The following is a 22,980-nucleotide window of genomic DNA, read 5'->3' on the forward strand; positions in this document are numbered from 1 at the left end:
TGAAATCTGGATTTCAGTATTCTCTTTCCAATACAGTTCAGTTGGCAACACAAGCTCCTTGGAGGCAGAAACTCCCTTTGTTGCACTCTTTTCAGTCGTGAATAGAGACCATACCCAGTGAAATAATCTTCATTATTCTCTGACTTAGCAGCTTCCAGTGCAACACATACGAAGACAGAAAGAGAGAAAACAGAAAAATCATTTTTAGTGGCAACTGTTCCACAGAAAATTCTTGTCCTTCCTGATGGTTGATAAGCAATTTACCCATCTCTATTTTCCCAAAATGAAAATAGTGCTCAAACTGCATTTTTCAGCAAAATAAATGTCCACACATCAAGGTTTTCCATTCAGATTCAAAGAATTAATATTTCCTATAATCTTTCGTGAATATGAACATTAGAATTTGCAATACTTATTTTGAGTGAATGAGAGACAAGGCAATCTATGTGAAAAAACAGTACAGGGAGGAAGGTTCTCCACATCTTTGTTCCAAGAATTGTTCTGCATTTGGAGATCATCTGACATGGTTTTAAGAATAACCATGGAATAACCATGTGATTAATGGCTGACGCTTTTCTGTAATGAAAATTTGGGTGCTTCAAATGATGTTCATAATCTGAAATTAACTCTCATGGACATTTTCTAGCTTATTTCAGAGAGTGTCTTATTGAAAGATGTTTCATGGACAGAAAGGTGACTCGACAAAGTTATTCATTTGAGAGACTTGGCTTTCATTTTTTCCCCACATCCTTCCACATGATGATGAACAGTAGTGTTGATGGGTTTGCAGCTAACATTACAAAAATATTAGCTCTGTGATGGTTGGCCATACAAGTTTGCTTCTGCTACAGTCTACTGAATAACAGAGAAGCAAACAATATTTACCTAGATGTCCCTATTATCTTCTAAAGAAGACAGAAATAGAAGTTCTATTTGACTAACAAGTATTTTTAAAGTCAATAGGCTAATCCCACTTTTAACCCAAGGGAGAGTTGGATTAAAGACAAATTCTAAAGGAAAGAAAGATTATGATTCCATGATTCTATTAACAATGAATAAATGAACCAAAACAAATGCCACTGAAATGAGTTGGACTCTATTAACCAAGTGCCTGAAGTTACTCTCCCAGTTTTCTGGATCTACAAGATTAAAAATGGTACAGGTTAGAGAAGACTGTAGTCCAGATTCAGTATAACAACAGTGGAAGCAGTGCCTACTCAACAAATTTGTGTCTAAATTTCTTTACATAGCACACATTGGGTATGAACCAAAAAGATCAGAAAAACCCAGCTAGAGAAATACAGTCTCCTACCAGAATAAAGGACAGAAGCTACCTAATACGTGAGCACTTGATGACCACCTGTGGACTCTTCCCATTGTGGAAGAAATTGCAAAGTCTGTGCCTTTTGGAGTGGTTACACTGACAAAATGTCACACAGATTTCCCACGCTGCATAGTACAGCACCTATCTGGTATCCATGCAATTGTCTCCATTCACCTCTGCAGGATCTTACTGTATTTCCAACATAAAAACCTTAGGCTACTTTTTTCTTTGGAAAGAAATACTACTTTTCAACATACTAGCTGCATTCTTCTATCCCTAAATTGCTCATCCATTCAATACATTTTGACTTTTGAATGAATTTTGGTCCCCTCACAGGTGGAAGAGTTAGGTCTTCAAGGTGCTGAAGTCTGAACTTGAGCTCATTGGCCAAAAGCAACCTAGCTGGCAAGTGAGCTGCTTTGAGTGCTTTGACTTGAAACATCCTGCGCTCTTACAAAGGCACGTATTTCCAAGTCTCCCCTTCTGCCAGGACATGCATTTCTGAATGCCCTGCTGGTCACTGAAAAGGGAGCTAATTATTTTAGTTTATCTTCTACATGTAAATTGTCAAAATTGTATTGCACATCACCAAGACTTTCGCTCTGCACCTTAAAGCAGGCAGTATTCTGAATAAGAGAACAGGACAAATGGAACTAGGCTCACAAATACAGAAGCTGAAAGTAAACTCAAATAAAAGCCACAGTGGCTGGGAGTTGGCTTTAGGCCTCATCCTCTTTCCCAATATTTGTATCACAAGCCCTAGGAATACTTTAAAATTTATCAACAGCCTTTCTGTGGAGTAGTGACTGGCTTCTCTTCCCCAAATCACCATGACCAGACTCCTCACTACACCAGCATCATTTTCTTCCAACACAAAAATTATTTTCAGGAATAAATATGTATTGATAGAGCATGAGCCAGAAGGAGTACCTTCATGGAGGTACTCATGGTGGAGTACGTGATACCTATCAATATTTGGTTTCTACAACGTGGACAGTGACTTTCATGCCAGGAGCATTTGCAGACACAGGCTGAGCACATAGAGCCTGGCAGCACCAGACAGCACAGACCAGTGTTGCAATGTTAGTCATGTGAAATACCACAGCTGAATCTATATCTATTTCTGTGTGAAAAAGTTGACACTGTAAGGTGAAGAAAATGAATAGCAGCCATCAGCCTGCTAGAAAAGGCTGCAACTAACTTAGATGCCTGATGGTTCCTCACAGACCAGTTCTTAGCTGTCTACTAATATTAGTTTACATATATTTTTTACTTATAAGCTACAAGTAATTCAGCCTTATTATACAAAAGAAAGAAGAAATGGTAATATATAAACTAGGCTTTATTAAAGCAAACAGTCTAAGTCATGCTTTAGATAGATAAGTTGTAAATATTGAATATGAAAAATAGTATTTCCCAGTGATAACATTTTCATCTGTAGTAATCCATATCTAACATCTTTCTACAACAGTTAGTATGTATAGCTTATATTTTTATGAGAGGTCAAGGTTTTTGTGTTTGTTTTTTTTTTTTCCCCATGGATCATCAGTTACATACTAACTGAAATATATATCTAATTTTCAGAACAGGTTTTCTGAAATTGGTTTATCATTCTTTCAGTATTTTCTAGCATTGTCCATCGTATCTAATAAGTTTTCTTTTTATTGTAAAGTATAAAACTAATACAGTTTTTAAAATGGACTCTAAAATGGTGGATTTTGTGAATGGTGGTGATTTGAATTTTTTGTTTTGTTTTGTACCCATGACAGTTTCCCAGAAATAATACAGGAAAATGAACTGTAAATCTTTAATACATAGTCACAGGGGATCACATTTATTATAGCTCATGGCATTTTAATTCCAGTATGTACCTGTATGTATTACATGGGGTAACTGAATGAGCACAAAATTACAATATTTATTGTTTGGAAATAACATAGAGGAAAGTTAACACCTAAAAAGAATTATATTTTAATAGTTGATATGCAATCAACAAATATTTGATGTAGGGGAATGTTCCAAACAGCTCAGGTTGGTTCTGGTCAGTTCTGGTTGGTTATTTTTGTTGCAAACCAATTCAAACCCATTCTGACCTCATACGCCTGAAGAAGCCATGCCTACAAAAGAAACACTATCATTCCCTGCTGTAATTTTTGAGCAATAGCAGCTTTTTGCAAATCCATTTGCTGTGTGTACAACTAAGACCTGTTGTACGTCTCACATTTAGTGCATAATCAAACCTATTTCTGGTACCTCTGGAACAACACTATTTGATTTTCAGTGCCTGCTGTTCCTGTGTCAGGGAAGCTGACTTTCAGGACAGTTTTTGTTAGGCTGAACCATGTACACATTCTCATTTCATCTGGAGAACAGTATTGTAAGTGTTGAGATAATTTTTCTGGCAAAATGGGATACACAGTGTTGTGGAAAAATACTTCTTGTTTCTTCTTCCTTATGCAGTAAATGCTTCATAAAGCAAAGCGAAGAGTCAAAGGATTTTATTACTCACAATGTTTTTGTTTCTCAGAGTCTTTCTTGTAAATTAATTAATAGATCCCTTTCTCCTGGCCATCCCTGTCTCCCTCATGGATGATGAGAGTAAGAATAGGAAACATACAGCTGTGTGTTTTTCAGATAATTATTTATCCTGAAAATCAGCAAAGCAATTATTTTGTTTCCCTCTTTTTTCCAGTCCCCTTCTGCTGGGGTCAGACAGAGTTAAGCCACTAAGGGCAGGCAATCTGGCTAAGCTAATAATGCCTCTGTTAGTATTGCATAATTATTTATTTTATTTATTTTTATTAATCTAGGCTATTTATTTATTTATAAAGACATCCAGCTGCTTACACAGTCCCAGGGCTGTGATAATCTTTACAGAGGTTGCACTTCGAAAGCAAATGAGGAGCTTGGAATAGCTAATAGGGTATACCCAACATGCACATAAAGGAGTAGCCTGGTAAAGCAACTGCTGGAAATAATGCAGGAAGAGAAGTACACAACCCAATTAGAAAATTGCAAGCTTAATATACATCTATTTAAGAAATACACCTCTTGAGGGTGATTTTTTTCTTTCCATTTTCAAGTCTATGAATTGAGGTTTTTTTTTTGTTTTGTTTTGTTTTTTGTTTTTTTTCTTACTAATATGACAGTTGAACTCATGAAATTCAGCAAACAGAAAACTTAGTTTTGAGTTTTGCTTTTATCATTTTTACTGCTTGTTAACTTTCTAGGCCATGACTCAATGGGGACTTAATGCTGCTTATATATCCATCATGACTGGGCTGTGGGAGATAAAAATAACAACATATCCTCTAACACAATATGCTGGAAGAACCCCTAAAACATTATTTGGTTGAGTTAGTTTATTTTTGCAAGAAGGTGGAGTTAGCCATGTCAAAGAAAGAATCTCTCTGATATCAAAATGCTATGTGAATCAGAGAATGTTGCCAACAGCGCTGTGTGTGTTAAGGTGTTTGCCCCAATAGAGTAAATATCTACTTCTGTGTAATTATGGAAAAAAAAAAAAATGTTAGCCACATCCGGTGCACTGAAGTTTTAAGAGTTCTAGCAAATAAAGTTAACCCCAGAGTTACAAAGAGTTGTTATTCATTTATTAATCTATAGTATGGTTTCAGAGTGATCAAAATATCCAGATAAACATGCTCAAAGAGAAGGCTAATTATTCTGATCAGTTTGAGTGAAGTCAGTTATAGACTGGAATTAATTCCTAGTGCTGTAATTCTAATGAAAATTGCTGATTATCATGTTTAGCTGAACAGCACTTGTTATTATCAGCTGCATGCCTTTTGACAGCATCCATCTCTTCAGTGTCACATGAAAGATTACCAGGAAAAGTATCTTTAGGCAATCCTAAAGAGCTCCTGGTAGATTCTTAAGATATGTCAGAGGTCTTGAAATGGTGACCTAAAAAATTCAATGTAAAAAATGGTGGACATCATATAAAAAAATCAGGAGAAAGTTTATCATAATGTACTTCTATTATTTTATTCTTTGATTCTTTTCATGAGCTGGACTTTCACACATCAGTTCTTCAAATGTCAAATAGCAATTCATTCAGAATGTAGTAGTAGGATAACTTCAGCATTACATAGAAGAAAAATTAGTGTGAAATAAATGCCATCCATATTGAATGTCAGTTAAAAAAAAAAACAACAAACTTTATTTGTTTTCATTAAATGCTCAGATGGTAAGTAGAGGATACTTTCCTTTATTTTTACCAAATGTCGGACATGATTAGAAATGATTTGATTTGATTCAGTGTTCACTCAGGCATCTTTACATTAATAAAATTCAGTTGTATACTAGTACTGACTGAAATCTTTTGGGCTTTGATTGACAAAGGTAAGTTTGACAGGATCTTTTGTACGGTAACAATTTTAATTTCATTTAAAATACAGCTACACACTTCAATTACACAATTTTGGTAACTATCACTAATATGGTGATACTTCAAAGATAGATTTAGAGATAATGATGACAGCAATTCTAAAGTTTGTTTTGCCTGCATCAGATCTCTTCCACCTATTTACAGTGTAGTGGCTAAATATCTGAAGGATGCAGAACAGTTTTCCATACAACTGTCAATTATGTTGACTTTTATATCCAGGTTTTTATGTATTTATCATCATATGTTTTTTTTTTGTTTGTTTGTTTGTTTTCCCTAGTTAAAATCTACAAATCTCTCAAGAGAAAACTTGGATTGAACTGAAACATGATAATTTGTAAATAACCTCAGAACACAGCACTGACTTGTACACAACCCAGAATGCAATATGATACTCTGTGAAAGGTGCTGATTTTTTATTTTTTATTTTTTAATTTATTTCAAATATTGCTTTGAAGGCTTTCCTCCTACTTCAAGATCAAAGGATCCACAGAATTTTACTCTAGACATTTACTTTGATTTAAACACAAAATATCATCTGCTTCATTCAGTATTCTAAATCATCATTTCTTCATTATTCTGTATAGCCTCCAATATCAATATCCAACTGCACTAGCCTTCATCAGTAACAAGAGACAGTAACCCCATAAACCAATGCCTTAAAGGATAGAAGTCTACCTCTAGGGACTTGGAATGGTATGGGTGTCTTCTGGCCCCTCAAAGTATTCTGCTCATGCAAACTCATAAAAGCAAGTAAAATGGTAAAAGAGAAATTGCTAATATAAGTGACAACACAATCAACTTCCATCACAAATACACTTCAGAAAAAAAAAATGTGGAAGAAGTACAGAATTTGAAAACACTTGGGATAACACATCCTCATATAAGGTCTTGATCGGATCTGTAGCAAATATTCATTTGAATCCTGGAACAAAGGCAATTATACCCTCTTCCAAATCTGCATCTTGCTATAATAGCTTAATATAATGTGTCTTTTTAAAAGGTGGTAATGGACTAATTTCTTTTTTTTTATAAGGGACATGATGAGTATTGAACTGAACATACAGGAAGGGACACCAGGGTTTTTATTGGATGAACTTGGTGGAGACAGCTTGCACAGGGCTGACTTCTGTAACTCTCAGGAAGTCTCATCCAGGCTTTCTGGTCTCTCTCAGCATCTCATCCCTGTTGTAGAAATGACTCATCCTCATAAAAGCTACAACATGGAGCAAACAGCTGACAGCAGAAAACAGTGCAGATATTCAAGTTAAGAGTGCCTTGTCTTCATACTCAGCCATAATGCTCAGTAGGAATGGTAAGCTTTGCTTAATGGTAAGCAAATTATTTATTTATTTATTTACTAGAGACACTTAAGAGATCTTTGTTTGGAAGCTCTTGAAGACAGATTAGACACTTCTCCAGTAATAACAGAATACATGTATCTGCTCCAAATGAAAACACATTAATTAACTCTGATATTCCATTTAACCCTCACTTTATGATTATATAAGGTGCATAAACAAATGTTTCACTCTTAGAATATCACTGTATGCTTGCCTTTGTGGATAAGAAGGAAGTGCTTCTGTGCTAGCATTTTAATTTGGCTCAGGGGTGCTCTTATGAAGAAAATCTTTCAATTGTCCCCGCTTACTGTGCTGGTTAATAAGTGAATCACTCTTAAACTATGTAAACTGGATTTTTTTATAGACAAAACTAAAATGGAAAATATGCTCTAGATGTACACACAATGAAGCACAGCTGCTAATACGAAGGTGTTCAATTCAAGAGACCTGATCAGAGTTCATTTGAAACCATGAGCAGATGCAGTCTGGATGCCAAGTCCTCAGAACTCAGTATCACCAAAATCTATTCCTGCTGTGTCACAATACTATGTAGTATGATGTAGGTAGCATTTTTTGTACAGCATGAGGAGTAATGGATCTCCAATCCTCTTCAGAGCCGTACAACCAAAACAGCATATAGATGCCACTATTATTTTAAAAAAGGATCAACTGGAAGCTAATTAGCAAAAAATCTTTAAAGTCATAACTGAAGAGAGCTGACGTTTTGGTGTTGCTACCAAACATATCCAGACAGAATTACAGAACTATATTTATATTTATATTTATTTATTCAATCATTTTAAATTTATATAAATATATTTAATCAATACTATTTATTGATTAGCAAACAGAATAAATTCAAAACATAGCATCATATTAACATAGGGAAGTTTTAAAAGCACCCATTTAAAAATAGTGGTAAGCCTGACTCTCTTCTATCAAGTCTCTTCTGTGTAGCCTAACTGTCTGCATTCTGTTGGCTTTTTTTAAATTATTTTTCTTTCTAATATCACATTAGAACTCTCCAGTGTAGCAGTTGCATTTGCTATTGATCTAACAGTACATGCAACTTTATATTTACTTTATAATTTGACAATATAATGTTTTTAAACAAAACATTAAGCATAGACCCATAGAAATATTGAATCATTTGAGTTCAAAGAAACACTTAAAGGTCATCTAGTCCAACTAGACTACTAGGTTGGTCAGGCAGGACCTGCCCTTTGTGAAGTCATGCCGGTCAATCTCACTCTCTGATATTACTTCTCCCGCTTCCACATGACTTAGCATAGATTCCAGGTGGATTTGTTCCATGATCCTTCCTTTCACAGAGGTAAGGCTGAGTCATCCTTCCTATCTTTGTTAAAAGCAGATGTGACATTGCCTTTTTCCAGTCACCAGGGACTTCATATAACTACCATGAGTTTTCAAACATCATTTAGAGTGGCTTGGTGATTACAACAGCCAATTCCCTTCAGACTCCATGATGCATTTCATCTGGACCCATAGACTTATGAATAACCAGATTCCTCAGGCAGTCACGAATTTGGTCTTCAGCTGGAGTGACACTGCCCCACCAGTTTCCACTTTCCAACTCATTTGCTCAAGGGCTGTGGAAAGAGATGTTACCAGTTAAGACTAAGGAAAAAAGCTGTTGAGTACCTCAGCCTTCTCCTTGCCTGTTGTTACCAGCCTGCCAGTATTGCTCACTGGGTGGGGGGTATGACTTCTTGGACTTTCCTTTTCTTGCTGATGTACCTACAGAAGACATCCTTATCTTTTATTGCACCCCTTGACAAATCCAGTTCCAGCTCAGCCTTGATTTTCCTTACCTCATCCTTACAGCATCCCTGTTGTCATCGCAGATTACCTGTCCATGGTTCCATTGCCTGTGCCTTTTCTGCTTGCTCTCCAGTTTGATCAGCAGGTTCTGGTTCAGCCATGGCAGTCTCTTGCCTTCTTTTCCTGACTTCCTACACCTGAGGATGGAGAGCTCTTGTGCCCCAAGGTAAGCTCCCTAAAATATCTTGAAACATCTTGAAGCTCTGCTCCACTCCCTTCTCCCTGAGGACAGTTTCCCAGGGTGTTTTGTTGGCTAACCCCCTAAAGAGATGGAATTTGGATTTTCTAAAATTCAGCATCCTGATTTTACTCTCTGTCTCAGAACCCTCAGGAGTTTGAAATCCTGGTGTCTACAACCCAGACAGTATCCAGTACTGATGTCACCAGTCAGTTCACTTGTATTCATGAGCAACAGGTCCAGTACTGCATCCCCTTCCAGTGAGGGGCTTTCTGCTATTTGACTCAAGAAATTATTCTTGATGCAATCCAGGTGCCTCCTGGATTGTCTACATCTTTCAATGTCACTTTTCCAGAAGATGTCAGGGTAGCTGAAGTCCTCCATCAGGACAAAAGCCTGTGAATACAGTAACTGCTGTAGCTGGAGGAAGAAGGCTTCATCAACAGGCTCTGCATGACCAGGCAGCCTGTAGTAAATATCAACCTCAAGGCTCCCTTTGTTGCTTCGGTCTCTAGCTTTCACTCATAGGCTTCTGACTTGCTTGTGGTTATACTTCAGGCACAGTTCTTCATGCGTTATCCCTTTTTTGACATAGACAGCGATGCCTCCTAACTGTCACCTCCTTCCCCCTTTACACTTGAAATCCCTGCCAGTGTGCCCAGCCAGCTTTTCCAAAGGACTCTCTTACCATTTTGAGAGAGGGGATTCCCATCTGGGGTCTGCAACTCTGCTGACACACAGGCCAATCTCGTCAAAAAAAGAAAGTTTTGCCAGTGACACCATAAAAGTTTAGTATCTATAGATAGGACCCTTCCATATCTTTCAGTGTCCTTACCCATTGTTCTGCATTCTTCACAGCAGTCAAATTTGTAGACTGTGTGTTTCCAGACTCAGGACTGACAAGAATTTTCCTTAAGAAAAGCCCTTTGAGACACAGAAAACATCACTGTCTCACTGGAGAAATGCATAAATAGAATTACATTATTCACCAAAAGGTCACAGAAACATCTTTTCACTCTTTTCTACCACACAAAGTATGTTTCTGTTTCAGGATTCTACAGGTAAAGTTTTTCTTAGCATCATGTTCTCAATATCAGGAAAAATCAGAAGATTTAACCTGAGAACCTGTCCTGTTCTCTCTTCTATTCCATAACGTTGGTCAGCACAGAAATCCAACACTCCTTAGATTTGCCATGATTAAAGGGAAACATGAGCATTCACAATTGAAGTGGTAGATGCTGTTGTAAGACAGCTCCAGTGTGTGGTGGTCTTTGGTGCTCTGTATGATGGTGATAACAGAGAAATCTTCTACTATTGCTAGTACTGACAAAATAATACACATAGATCAGAAATGTAGCATTCATCAGAACACCGAACTGTACCAATCTAAACCACAGAAAGCAGTATATCAAATTTTTCAAATTCCTCAAAGTCATTCATTTGAAAGAACTATGGACTACATTCAAGAATTAGTCAAACAAAAATCACAAGGGCTGAAAGAACTACAAAACACTGCTTATTCAAAACAATATTTTATAATATTTTAGAAGGCAGCTTGTAACTTATGGTTGTGCAAATATCTGATTTTCCTCGTTTGTTTGCCTTATTGAAAACTTACAGTATGGCTCCCAAAACATACAAACAAAAAACCGTGATCCTGAGTTAACCTAAACCATTCTAATCCACATAACACATTTTGAGCACAGTTTGAGTCTGATACGCAAATCCAAACAAGAAAGCCTCTTTTTCCAGAACTGCATGGAACAGACATTTAAAAATGCTGTGAAAGATTCAACAGTAGTTTTTTTGATCAAGGGATGTTCAAATCTGTACTGTTAAGCTTTTAGGAATTTTGTAAAGGACATTGTTGATAAACTTTTTTTTATTTCAGAGATTTAATTATTCATAGGAGCATGGGTTACATGCAATTTTCTGAAGACAGATGCCTGACTCCTGGAATATCACTCTTACATTTTTTCCTTCTCAGTTTCCCTTGTATGATCATTCCTGATCAATGAAAATCTATGTATTTTACGTAACACTAAACACTATTAAAAAGTGTGACTGAAAGACAAGCATATATCCCAAACAGATTACAACCATTTCTTAGGGAAATTAAAAGAAGATGACTCTTGCATATAAATGGGTCTATTGTGCTAAAACCTATGCTAGAACATTTCTGTGTGCATAACCAGCTACATGGTAAATAGTTTCGAGATATCTGGAATTGAATTTTTAGTTGAATGAATTCTTCACTAACACACACACACACACACACACACAAAGCTGTAGTAACACTGCAGTGTTTTGTGACTCAATTTTAATCTATGAAAAGATACAAGCCACTATTGAGATTTCAGCACAAACTACCACTTTGGCAAGTAGGAAATGTGATTAAGGGTATGAGGCATTTCAAGCAATGGACAAAAGTTCTGCTTCTCTGCCTGATGAAGACTATTACTCCCAGAGCTCTTTTAAAAAATGATTATTGTTTTCATCAGCATGTCTGAATTGTAGGCGCTGAAGTTTTACAATTTAACTTCAGGCACTTGAAATTTCAATCTCAGTACTCTAAAAGTTAATGTACCGACCCACCCCAAAAGGTAGACAGTGTTTATTTATTAATTTAAATTTTATTCATCATATATCTAAAAATAAATGCTTGAATGCTTATGGGGTAGTCTGCATTGTTGACTGAGTAGGTTGTGGCTGCCAAACTTCAAAACAGAATGACAGGATATGTGGGGATGAGCTAACCAGTAGCCGTGGGGTTGTTGTCGGTGATGTTAAAAGCTATAATCACATAGAAGCCACTCTTATTTGTTAGAGGTAAGCCAAAGTCCCAGACCTCCAGTCTCCACTATCCTCTTTCAGATAATACTGAGAAACAAAACTGAATTCATAGCTAGTATAACAGTGTGCATCCTCTGCAATTATGCTTCTTATCTTCTTCACAATTAAAATGTGAAATGAGCTGTAGTTTCAGCTCATGTTATTCTGCAGTTCTCAGTGTAAAATCCTGCTGAGAAGGGTGTTCATCATTAGGAAGAAAGCTCTCTGCACCTTGGATAGTGAAGGACCATGAATTTAGAGCTATCACTCCAGATAAAATCAGTTGTTTCCTGTCATGTTGGTATTTAAACAGAGAAACAAGATTAAATGTTACATTTTCAGACTTTATACCACGGGTTTCTTCCAGCCTAGTGTGTTCAATGTTTCTATGATTTTATAATTATAGATGGATTTTGATCAGTCTTTCTGAGAGATATGCAGATTTAAAACCTTGCTTGTATGATTCTTCAAATATTCTTTTCTTCAAATCACTAACTACACAGACAATGTTTTCTGTATCCCAAATGGCTGACTGAACTCACTTGGAACGCTTAAAATACAGGAATTCCTGTTACCTGTCACAGATGCATCTCACTACAGATGTGTACAAGAAATTATCCCATTCCAACATATTTTGATTCATCTTGCAAAGTGATATGTCTTCGAGAAGTAACATTTATCTTAAAAATAAATAAATAAATAAAATCTGTTTTTATTCTCAAGTATTTAAGAAGGTTTTCTTTTTACAGGAATCATTTATCTAACTTGCTAGGTCAGCCTGATGATTTTTTGTGCCTTCAAAAAACACTTGGAGCTCTTTTTATGAAATATAGTTGAAAAAACTGTAAAAAAGTTTTTAGAAATGTACCTCAATGTGTAAGTTTATCACAGATGTTAGGAAATAAACAGAAAATATCCTCTTTAATAATTTATTACATCACCACCAAGGATTACGAAAAGGCTGAGGCTCTCAAAGCCTTCTTCTGTCTCTAATACTCAGGCTAGTTATTCTCAGGATAATCCTCTCCCTGAACTGGAAAACAGGAATGGGGAGCAGAATAACAGTCCCCACAGTTCAGGAGAAAACATTTAAAAACCTACTGCTCTATCTGTACTGTCACAAGTTCACTGGACCAAATAAGATCCACCCGAGGATGCTAAGGGAGCAGGCAGAGGCAATTCCCAAGCCGATTTCTAACTGACTTGGTGTCAGGGAAGGTCATGAAGTAGATTGTCTTGATTTACACAGCATGTGTGGAATGAGCAGGGGATCAGCCCCAACCAGCATGGGTACATGCAAGGCAGATCCTACCTGACCAACTTCATGCCCTTCTATGACCAGGTGACTCATCTAGTGGATGAGAGAAAGACTGTGGATGCAATCTACCTACACTTCAGTAAAGCCCCTGACTATCTTTCACAGTATTCTCCTAGAGAAGTTACCAGCCAATGGCTTGGACTGGTGTACTCATAGCTGGGTCCCCCATCTGGCTAGAGGGCTGGGCCAAGAGAGTAGTGGTGAATGGAGTTTGATTCAGCTGGCAGCTGGCCACTAGTGACAGTCTTCTGGAGGCTGGTATTGGAGCTCGACATGTTTAATATCTCTACTGATGATTTGGATGAGGGGATTAAGCTCACTCTCAGTAAGTCTGAAGATGATACCAAGCTGGGAGGAAGTCTCAATCTGCCTGAGGATAGGAAGGCCTTTACAGAGGGATCTCTATAGGCTGGTTTGATGGATAGAGGGTTCAACAAGACCAGGTGCCAGGTTCTGCAGTTTGGGAGTATTAGTTAACAACTACTGAACATGAGCTAGCAATGTACCCAGGTGGTCAAGAAGGTCAATGGCATCCTAGCTTGTATCAGAAATAGTGCAGTCAACAGGACAAGACAGGTGATTGTCCTTCTGTACTTGGCTCTGGGGAGGCCACATCTCCAACGAAGGGCAATGAAGCTGATGAAGGGTCTGGGGCACAAATCTTATGAGGCACGGCTGAGAGAACCAGGATTGTTAAGTCTGGAGAAGATTCAAAGGAGACATTATTGCTCACTACAGCTCCCTGACAGGAGGTCATAGAAAGGTGAGGGTCATCCTCTTCTCCCTGGTAAAGAGTGCTAGGATGAGAGGTAATGGCATTAAGTTGCACCACGGAAGGCTCAGGTTGGATATTTTGAAAAAATTTCTTCTCAGCTAGAGTGGAGAGGTATTGAAACAGGCTGCTCGGGGAAGTAGTGGAGTCACCACTTGGAGGTTTTCAAGAAAAGAGTAGGTGTGGTACTAAGGAACTTGGTTTAGTGGGCATGGTGATGATGGGTTGACAGTTAGACTAGATGATCTTAGTGGGATTTTCCAACCTTAATGATTCTATGATTCTATTACATTCTCAATCTACACATTTTTTACATCAATTTAGTCTCCATGAGACACAATCACACTTGTCATCTTAACTGATCCTTTAAATGAGATCAAAATTATTCAACAGTGTGTTATAATTAGTAATGAGCCTCAGGCATAAGGCAGAAATTGTTTTTAGCATTCATTTTCATTTTATTAACTACTGCAGACCTATGACAAATGAAATCATTCAGAATACTGCACAGGATGATACTGCAGTTCAGTTGAACAATCTGTTATTCCCACAGCAGAATAACATTGCTCTTTTGTTTTTACAATTCTGGAATCTTTTAGATGGTGTGGAGCACGTGCATTTGAAGGTTTCTCTGCAGGAAAAGAGATGCTTAAGCCTCAAGCATCTGTGTGTGATCAGTTTCCTTTTTTCATCTCAAAGCTTTTTAGAGAACAGTGGCACTATGGTCAGTTCTCCTCTTTCCTCTCAAAGCCTACAAGACTTCCAACACAGGAAAAGTTACCATCTAAGAGCAAAGCCAAAATCAAAACAATGAAAGTGCCAACTCTTCCTTCCTTCCTAAAAATGTTCTCACCTTTTCAGAGACTAGTGATACTCCACTCAGAGTGATTACAGGCCTTCTCCTTGGCTACAGAGGCATACCAGTACCTTCTCCAGTTTCAAGAGGACAGACTCAATCTGAAGTTGCCCTATTCCCATTCCCTTTCATTCAACCGGAGAGCAAAATAACTCTTCAAATGCTGTTCCAAATTTTGCTAATACAATCTGCACTCCCTCTTGCTTACTTCATTTGATTAATCTGTTTGGTTAAACTACCATGTTGCCAACCATGTTTCTTCTGTGATAACTCATTCCTGCTTGATAAAATGCCTGAGAAGCAGCTGTAGCTTTCCCTATGTTTCTCCTTACAAGAAAAAAAATCCTCTTTCATTGTCTTTCTCCTTCCAGAGAACTGGATGTTGACATTCAAATACTGATCAATTGTTCAACCTTCAACTCTCACCAGCCTAACTCTTGTTTTCACCTTCTTTTTAATTATATTTTGTGGTGATATTTGAAAGAGATCTTTTGACACGCATCAACCATTTAATCAAATATAGGATAAATAAGAGATTGTGCTTTTTGGAAACACACTGCATATCAAATGATTGACTTTGTTCCACAACCAGTTTTTCTATGGCCCCATCACATCTACTGCCAACAAGAGACTTTATGTCAAGAGCCTGGAAAAAATGAGCATATGTCACAACTACCTAAACAATACAGAATTTTAATGAGAAATCAAGCACTGTCAGGCCACTCTTCATTGTCTGGTTTAAATGTATTCATTTGAATTTCGAAATGGGTGTCTATGCTTTTTATAGCATCAAAAGAAAAAAAAAAAAGTAATAATAATTCATGAATCGTAGGTATTTGAGGGAGACAGTAAAGAAAACTGGCTCATTCACTTCTTTGTTACAGCAGCTAAATACAATGAAGAATACAGTCTGGTGTCCTTGAAACTCAGTAGGCATGTGATGGTTCTTTGAAAAAGGGAATGCACACTTTGAAAATTATGTAAAAGCATCTAATTAATTTTTCTTTGTTAGTTTCAATATGTATCTATTACATGCCTAGGACTATTAAAGTTTCCAACAATGGCTGAATTTTGAAACAGTGGATTACTGCCCATAATTCTAAATATTTTCTCAATGAAAACTCTTAAGCACATTTCAAATGCTTGTTCTGGACGAACAAAAATTTCATTTGATTACAATACATTTTACACTGCTTAGAATACTGCTTATTTATTTAAAATGAGCAAAACCTTTTGGGAAAGGTCTCTGGAACACTTTTGTCTATGATATAACACAGAGAAAGGAGGAAAATTTTCATTGAGTAATGGTTCCCTAACATCCTTTCTTATGGACCAATATGCAGTAGCAAGGTATATGTATACATATAGAGTGCATGCGGTTTAGATAGATAGAAAAGAACTTTGGAAGTATATCTAGTTCATTCAGTTACTGGATAAGCTACAGTAATGTAATGTAGCAGAGCAAGTAAGCAGTTAGGCAGAAGATGCCTGAATATGCTGACTTCAAAGAACCCTGTACATATTGTGATCTGTGTCATTCGTAGGGGAGCTGTTGACTGATTACCTGAGACTTGCAAATCACTGGTATCCTATTGAATGCATTTAGCAGTGACTGTTGTCATATTTGAAACCCAAAAATTAATACCACAGAAGACTCCAACTCAAAGAGTTTAAATAATGAAACAGTAAATGAGGGCACTTTTATAAAAAAACAAAAGCAAAAACAAAAACAAACAAACAAACAAACAAAAAACCCAACATTTACATATTATTTTGATCTACTTAACACTATTATTTTGTCCAGAGTATCCTATTTCGTACTGCTCATGGCTCTGAGCAGATAGTTCAGGCAAACATAAGAAGTATTTCAGTTTTTAAGTAATTTTCTTTGTTCTAATAAATACTGACATAGCACGTAGTGTGCAAGAAATTACTGTAGGATTTCAGAACTCCCAAGTGCAACAATTACAATATCAGTCACTATTACTTTTTCTGTTCTGATTTAACTATTAGCATGTCTTTTAAAAAGATGTTTTCTAGTAGATAAAGAGTCTCTAAGTTACGATTACAATTTCCATTAGAAAGTTTCCAAAGAAAAGATCCACCAGATGGTGCCATTCTCCTAGTAGGATACAGAATTTGGTCCACGCAAGCTCTCAAATTCTTATTCATATATATTGTTTAATAATCAATATCTGTTCATCATTATATTTATGTCCTATGAATTTATGAATATTCTGTTAACTCTTATTTAAAGAGCTAAACTTGTCAGAGCATTAGTTTCTCAGGGAAGAGTAGATGGGAGGAGATGATTTGGCATGTTGCTCAGTATTAAAGTTGTCCCTGTCATCATTTACTCACAAGTTTCTACCTCTTCCTTGATGAGGAAAAATCCTCATGTTCTGATGTAAAACCTGTGTGCAATTAGGGAATAAAAATAGACTCAGACTCCTACTTTTTTCCTTCTGCATTGCTGTTTAAGTTTGTTTACAAAATTACTGGGAATTTCTTAACATTAGCTAACATATGTGTAATACATATGGATTTAATTTTGATGGGAGCTTGAACTAGATCTATCTATTAAAACCATTCATGTTCTTATTTAAATGATCACTTCACATTACCTATAATTCAGAGATGTATTGTTCTACACCTATCATTTCATTACCAGTACTTTATGCATAACAGTAAATGTAAAGTCAGATTTTCATTTTAACAAGAATTATACTTTCTTTTAATCTTCATATTATATCATAATGTGAGTTCATGTAGCATCCAGAAGTGTCAGTAGACTAAATGCGCTTTGAGCTGACAAGTATAAGCACTGCAGTTGCAGAAGAAGCACAAACATAACAGACTAAACAGTTTGGCACTAACTCTGGACACCTTCCCATCTGACTACAAGCCAAAGCAGGGCTGAAAGCCACATAGGCAAAATATTGCTCATCTATCCACCTAATATACAAGACATATTAGTCTCTGCACAAATAAGCACTAATAAGGATGTACATCCTTGCAACCAAAGCTGCCTCTCATGCTGCATGTGTAGGAGGGAGGTGGTGACATTGTGCAAATATCTGTGCTTGGTTCCTTCTGTATGTACAAACCAAATGCTCCTCCACTTAATGCAATACATTTATAGACTGAAATGAGAAAAGAAGCACCTGTATATAATTCTTGGTTTCAGTTGCTTCAAGCACAGTTCTCTAAGGAACTCAAGTGCCTCCTCTCTCAAAATGAGTTACCCACTTAAACTTGCAGACTATCATGCTTTACTCAGGACAATGCTAATGGATTTTGGCAGGACTCGCTTTCTGACAAACATCCTCTCTGCCTGATGTATTCTCAGGATACCTCAGCTTTTACTTTCTCACAGCCAGTTCTCTGTTTATTTGTTATACTACAGATTTTTCCTTAAACTAAATTTCCTTTTGGGAATCAAAAACAGTTCAACTTGTTTCTAGATTTAGACATCCTCTTTTGTGTGCACATACATAGATACAAAGAAGGTGTGTGGCATAAATATAATATAGACATATATAAGTTGGCTTTGTGTTTAATTGTCAAATTTATACTTTGTAGGATTTTGTACTGCAAGACACTTCTAAAAAATAAAATCTTAATGTAATAAGTTTAATAGTAAGAAGAGGCTTTTATATGCTAACTACACACTGTCTAGATGGTACATGGTGAATTATACAGCTACTAGTAAAGCACTTGTAACAGTTTTTCAGGTTCTTTTCAGGGTAATAAATAAACAAATCAAATTGATAATTATTTCAAAGTTGAAATTTAAGCAAGTATAAATAATAAGAACAATCAATTGTGCTACCTCCCAAATCTAGAAGGATCAAGAGTTTCAGATCATCAGGATTCTGCCATGGACAAAAAAGAATCATAGAATTACTCAGGTTGGAAAAGATCTCAAAGATCATCAAGTCCAACTGCAGACTAACCATACTACCCTAACTCTAACAACCCTCTGCTAAATCATATCTCTGAGCACCACATCCAAACGGCTCTTGGAGAGGTATTTCATTCCTTGGATCATTTTTACTGCCCTCCTTTGGATGTACACTAACGGGTTTGTATATCTCATGTACTGAAGACTCCACACCTGGATGGACAATTCCAGGTTAAATCTCACCAGCATAGAGTAGAGGGGCAGGATGTCTTCTCTTGATCTGCTGATCACGCTTCTTTCTATGCTTCCCAGGGTAAAACTGTTTTTCTGGGCTGTGAGAGTACACTGCTGGCTCATGTCTACAGAAAGGCAGGTGAGTCTTCTGTCCCTGTCCTGTATTTCACTTTATTTTCACTTTAATTTGCATATATCTGAATTTTGTCAGACTAAAAGCAAATATGAAATGATAATCTACGAAACACCACACATGCTGTGCTCTTTTTCTCTGCTTTATTCCTGTTCTAAGAAATGTCTTTTTTCCACAAAGTTTGTAAGTTTGTTGTCAATTGGCTTTTCTCTCTCTCTCTCTTTTTTTTTTTTTTTTTTTTTTTTCTTTTTGTCATGATATTAAAAGCTAAATGTCACTTCAGTTTACTTTTATGATTAAAAATCTTATTTTAAAAACTATAAAACTATTTAGGTAGAATCATATTCTTAGTTACATACATGTGGCCCCACAAAAGTAACTAACTACCTTTTAATCAGATAAATAACTTACAGGGAAAGAGCAGGAAATGAAAGGATTAAGAACACTAACTAATAGGCAGACTAACAGAGATAATTTAATAACAAAGATATAACTAGTCTGAATGTGAATATTCTCCTTCCTCTGATTTTCTGAGTTAACATTCATTTAAGATCAGTGGCATGTAGATGTTTTATCAGTTCCATTTAAAAGGAAATTTGTGTTTAGTGACAATTACATTTATAAAGACCATGCTGGCTTTCCAGTTTTCAGAATTGCTAACTGTTGCTAACTGTACAAAATACTCACAGAACAGAGGATGAAAAGTCAGTTAAAAGAGATCAAAATCCCAAACACTAGAAATATGACCCCCCACCACCAGCAGAAGCAGCAGTAGAAATAGCGTCACAGACTGCTTATAGCATTGTTTCAATCTCTACTCCTGAAGTAGGCAATCTAAAATTACTTGGTTATATCTATACAGCTTAATGTGATACTGTGTTGAGATAAAAAAGTATGGTTGGTTTGGTAAAGTTGAAAAGTCACAATATCAACATAAACTACCTCAGACAAAGAGCACACGGCTTTGGCTAAACTACCTTTAACATCTACGGTAGCTTCTTAATGCTGTCTTACACTGCATTAATGACTGTACATGATGCTACCATTCATCCTTTCTCTGCAGGCCTTTGCTAACAGAGTAAATGGCAGGCTCACTTATGTTGCACCCTGTGATCAGAAGACACACTACCTTTAGCTTCTCCATCCATGTACTGTCATACCAGTAGTTATCACCTCCTCTATGTCAAGTCTTGCATAGCTAAATTCTCAAAACGTTGGATGTGAGCTCTCTGCACCTGAACCCAGTATAATGTGCTCCAGCTTAGCTTGAACAATCTTTAGTAGCATCTCAAGCCAAGACAGAAATGTTTTGCCTCTAAAACAGATCAGAAATGTTTTTTGTGGTTCTTTCTGCTTGCTTAGAAATGAGCATGGTAACCCAGAAGGATAGTAACATTTAGAATTATCACAATTATTTTTGCAGCAATTGCCTGATTGTGACCCTAAAACAAACATTCAAAAAAAATGCAAAGAGAAGCAAAACTGCATTCGTTGATCAGAATCTATTAAAATATTACTTATTTATGCAAAGTTTACTGAAACGTACTTTTAGTAGATACTGTCGTGCACCTGGCTTCACCATACAGTAAGATGAAAAACTTAAAATCATTTTGCCATACATATTGGAACTTTACATTTTTCCTTAGGCACAGGTGAATTTCAGAGTTCTAATCTTTCTAAGATAAAGTACTGGGAGTCTGAAAGTTCATCCAATTTTTTTTCAGAATATGCTGAGTCTATAAAATTTCATTTGAAAATCCATGAGAAGTTACTCTTCCAACTAGCTTTACAGTCCTCTGCATGCAACTAGGCAGGAAAAACAGAAAAACGAGTTTTGCTCAAGATTTCTCAGAATTTTTGATATGTCTCTATATTAGAAAGTCAGAGATGAAGATACATATGAAAATGATCAAATGGGAAATAAAGACGCATCTCAAAATTGTCAAGGAATAGCATTCTGGTTCACAAAGTTTGCCATCAAGGTTTAAATCTCCCTTCAGTTCTCAAGTACCTTTCTAAAGTCTTGCACCACACATTACTTTGTTATTCTGTGAACATCGGTTTTGAAAAAATAATTAAACAATCACACTCAAAAAATGACAATGCAGTAGTAATACAATACCTAAAATCCTTGGAACATGGGGGATTACAGAATGCTGCATTACACAACTTTAATTATTTTTTCTTAATTCTGCATGAGACATGGCTCATAAAAGTCGAGAAGCAGTATGGGAACTCTTAAATTGAAGTTGTCATTTTCTCGAATGCTGTGAAAAATTCAGCAACGCATATGGGACATGAAGCATGGAACAGAGCACTGAAAACATGATGGTTGAATTGTTGGGTAAGTAGTCTGCATTTAAGTTTTTCAAAGTCAGATGTAGCTAGACATGTAATGTATGATCTTACAGTGGAAAGAATCTGTTAGAAAATAAATGTTTCTCACCCTGGAGATCTGCTTCTTGCATTTACTCAAGTGACTGAAAACAGCAGCCTGTATTCCAGCTAGTTGCATTTATTTAATCCGCAAGGCTGGCTACATAGACATGATTGAGTGTACTTACTTACGGCTCTGGCAGCATGAACATAATTGTTAATTAGTTTCCAAGAACAAAATCTTAATTGTTGGAAAGCACAGGTGAGCAGTTACGCTCGTGACAGCATTTGGATTACATGCATTTGATATGCCTGTGTTTTAGACTACATCAAGCACTGTGAATGTTTAGTACCACAGATCAGAACTGCAATAAAAATTAGAATGCTTAAAGTTGTTCCATAATTCAGAAACTGTGAACAAACAGTTCAAATGGTGCTCACTGTGAAGAAAAATTGAGAAAAGCCATTAGAAAGACAAACTACGGGGAACCAAAAGAAAACTTTCCTCCATATATACCCCAAGCTGGCAGTACATCTGCTCAGTGCCCACCATCTGGGTGTGCCTAATTAGAGACTACCTGCAATAGGCTTTCAGAGAGCTATTACAGAAACAGCTCCTCTGCAGATGCAGCTTCAGTCCCTAAGGGCTGAAAAATAAGGCTGCAAGAACAAGGAGACCACAGAGCAGTGGGAATATGGTATCACTTCATGTGGTGGTTTGGTACGATGAAATGCTTTTGAAAGAGTAAGTATCACTTGCACTCAGAATTTACATGAAATCCAACAGGGAGTGATGATTGCACAGACCAGCTAGTACAAAGCCAGTGAAACAACACACTGAGATGTAATAAACACATGCAGACCCATACTGATACTTCTTATGCATCACAGTTTAGACTGATGTGTTAAGATCTTTTTTCTTTTCTCTTCTCTGCTTTTCCTTCTTTTCTTTCAGTCTATTTCTGTCTTCTCCTTTATCTTCCCTTCCCTTTGTTTTATTTTGTTGGTGATGGTGGTTTTGTTTTGTTGTTGTTGTTTTCTTTGAAAGGCTTTTTCTCATTCTAAACTATTATTTTCAGGTTCTAATATCACCTCAATTTCAAGTCACATTGAGCTGAAACTTAACACAGAATTTACCCATCTATTTCTCACACTTCTGCCAAAAAATAATAATAATAATAATAAAAATCTTAAAAATAATTTTCCAAGGTTAAACAAATCATAGATAAAGTGATTTTTCTTGTTTTGTAGTTTTTTTTTTTTTTTTTTTTTTTTTTTTTTTTTTTTCCCATGCAAGTATAACAGTCATTTAGCACAGCACTTACTGCTTTCCACAGACTGAAATGCAAACACTCAGCATCTTTAGATAACTGATGAAAGCCAGAAGCAACATCAGTTTTATTGAAGATGCAATGATGCAAAACCACTGCAGTCAGAAAGCTACATTCTTTTTTATAGTTCTT

General features: G+C 36.4%; 1 protein-coding gene across 5 annotated transcripts in view; it reads right to left on the reverse strand.

Moving 5' to 3' along the window:
- CDH12 (cadherin 12) overlaps nucleotides 1–22,980 on the reverse strand; it is a 506,510-nt gene that overhangs the window by 68,582 nt on the left and 414,948 nt on the right. The gene's annotated exons all lie outside the window — the stretch shown is intronic.

The sequence above is a fragment of the Excalfactoria chinensis genome, chromosome 2 (assembly GCF_039878825.1).
Source record: "Excalfactoria chinensis isolate bCotChi1 chromosome 2, bCotChi1.hap2, whole genome shotgun sequence".
Lineage (NCBI taxonomy): Eukaryota > Metazoa > Chordata > Aves > Galliformes > Phasianidae > Excalfactoria > Excalfactoria chinensis.